Source organism: Egretta garzetta, unplaced genomic scaffold (genome assembly GCF_000687185.1).
Source record: "Egretta garzetta isolate BGI_Z169 unplaced genomic scaffold, ASM68718v1 scaffold425, whole genome shotgun sequence".
NCBI classification, from domain to species: Eukaryota; Metazoa; Chordata; class Aves; order Pelecaniformes; family Ardeidae; genus Egretta; species Egretta garzetta.
The window spans coordinates 1,020,176-1,023,326 of NW_009259796.1; positions in this window are offsets into that span (position 1 = coordinate 1,020,176).

Below are 3,151 nucleotides of genomic sequence, written 5' to 3' on the forward strand. Positions count from 1 at the left end.
AGCGGCCGGCTGCGTGGTGCTTAGTTGCCAGCCGGGTTAAACCACGACACTCCAGTAGCACTCACAACCTCCAAAACAGTCTTCAGATATTAAAAGCCAACACAGTCCAAAAGTTTTCAATTCTTCAGTGGTTGCCTGAGATAATTTTTCTAGTTACAGGATAAAATATGGTTTTCAAATACGCAAAGTGACTTAGATGGTTGGAGTTTAGACAGCTAGTTTTCTTCATGTGTTCTGGTAAAAACAGATCTTAGGAGAAATTTAAATCAGTAAAATTTAAATCAGAAAAAAAAAACAAACCCAAAACCCTGGCTTTACACCTACAATTCCCCAATACAAAAGCAGACAACTATTCTCCAGGAAGAGATCATGGGAAGATCCACCACATATCACCAGCAGAGAAAAGGGATCAGACACACCAATTTCAAGCTATACACAGTACATTAAAAATTATCAACTTCTGAATACTTTAGAGATAAAACAATTAAAATCTACAGTCTAAACTATTATCAGTTTGTTTTTAATACAGTGTGGGAAGAAAAAAAGTTTTTTCTTATAAGCACATCTGAAATACCATGCTACCTTTGCATGTGCATCAATTTATGAAGAAGGATGGAAAGAGATTTAAATCTTTTATATAGCAATGGCAATAAAGATTATCTAGAAATGTCATCTCTTTGAAAGAATGGTTTAATTATGTTCAAACTATTATTTAAACTCAGCCTCATTCAATCCTTCACACAGTGAAGTTTTAAATCCCATTCTATCACACATTAAATATTAATGCAAACTAGGAAATTAAAAACAAGAAAACAGGATGAATCAAAATAGAAAAAAAAAAAACCAGATGTTCCAAAAAGAGTCCACAGAAAAAGCATTGAGAGAAGTATACTGAACAAATGTATTTTCTTCTATTTTGAGAAAAGACTTGTCTTGTGACTCAGTGGGACTCAAGCAACATATGTGGGTTCAATTTCTGTCTCCCCCAGAGCCATCCTGTGTGACCCGAGAACGGTCAAACTCTCTCTCTCCCTCTTTCCTAACTGTAAAATGGAGATTACACATCCTTTTTCACACTGCCTGTGTTGTCTGGTTAGAAAGCAATTTTTTCAGGATGGGAAGCACAGAGCCAGATATAGATGGGAACTCTCAAGCAGCACTGAAATACAAATAAATATAATAAAAAAATAAATCTCTGCACAGCAAGGCTAAACCTGTAACCTGTGGCTATTCTGGTTTCTTATTTTTTCTTTCTCTTTTTCTCTTTTGTTTCTTTCTGTGGCTATTCAGGTTTCTTCTGAACACTCCTTTGCTCAGATGAACAGAATGTTCACAGAAATACCCAGCAAAGATTCTTTAAAGTTAGGAAAAATTCCTAAATTATATTATCTTTTCTAATTAGCCCACAAAAGACAGCAAAATCATATTGATGTTGCATGTTTAGACACTATACTCTTCATCAAAACAAGACCTGCTTGAAAACAAGTAGGTTGAAGAATATATTAATTGTCCAGTTGTGACCAAATATAACAAAAATGAAAAGAGTGACTAATACACTGTGATTATGAGTTAGGATTAATGAGATTTTTTTGTCTCATGAAAATGAAGAAATTAACCAGTATCAGCACTATGCTGCATATAGGTATCTCCACCTTAAGTGACTGTTTCTGAAAAGCTGCCTGCAATTACTTTTGCATATGTGTTTAAGGACACTCTTGGTAAGTAATTCTTCTACCACATGTGGAAAACTAGTACTATGTCCTAGTGAAACACTGGCTCGCAGGGTGTAGTCCATCGGGATGTCACAATTTGTCAGAAGGAAGAAAAAAAAAAAAAAAAGTATGATGCTATTTCATGCTAAAAAGCACCCATATGCTATGAACTACAACCATTTGAGCCCTGGCTATCAGGGACTGTAAAGAATGGGCAGGCCACAAAGTACCAGAAAGTGCTTTATACAGATGTCCTAGAAACCAGAGCAATCAGGGCTTTCTTTCCCATCCCTCAAAACAATGTAAGCAGGATAAAATATTTATATATTACATAAAACACTAATATGGCAGCTACAGAAGTTTCAGTTATTAGAAAGTAACTACAAGCTAACACATAATTGGAATTAATCAAGATTTAGAAGGCTAATGCCAAGAACTGAAACTACAATGTAAGCAACTTCTTTCTACAAGTAAACATTTACTGTTTGCCTTTAGCAATTCTACTCAATGGCCCAACCCATCAGGAAAGACATCAATAAATCTAATAAAGAAGTGCAACCTTTATCAGATAATTCAGAACATGATTCTCTGAAACACCGTTAACCATGAGCATTTTGGATTGCTTCCAAGCTGCCATTCTCATTCTATGAGTTTTGAATATTCAGGGTAATGAAACTGCCAGTGAATGTAATAAATGGATATAAAACATTTTCTTTACTTCAGTGAACCAGCAAAAAAAATGCCTAAAGAAATTGTCTGTTTAATTGAGAACCAAAGGATGGCTGTCCAAATCTATTTGAAAAAACAGCAAACATAACAAGGCAAATTTTAAACAGTATGATAGGTTTTAGAAACAGAGCTCCAGCAAATGGCGAAGTTACCCTTGCATAATAAGTTACCATACATCAACTGCTTTGCTCTGCCTATCCTCAGGCACATTCTTATCTCAAGGCATACTGAAATAACTACAAAATAAATTGAGATCACTTTCCCCTCTCACTTAACAAAAGGAAAATATCTACTTCACACTAAACACAGTGTACTGCTAGATGTGAGCATAGTGTACATAAGTAATTATTGAAAAGCACCTTCTAGTTTTTCTCAGCAGATTATTTTTAATACTTTTTTTATACATATTCTCCTTTGAATGGTGTTTCCCAACAGGACAAATTGTTTGATATTTGTCTAGATAGAATATATTCAATATTACATTTCAAGTAGACAGGCTAAGCCACTCACTGTGATTTTCAGCAACACCTATACTTAGAAAAGATGCTTTTTGAAAATGAAGTCAGAATATCCATCCTGAAGATAGGTCAACTATTTATCAGAAAGGATCTAAGTACCACCAACAGATCTGTGAAGACTAGCACTGAGGTTTTTTACTCTCAGTAAGGGTTGGCAACCTACAGCATAATTGTTAAATGGGACCCCAGCGG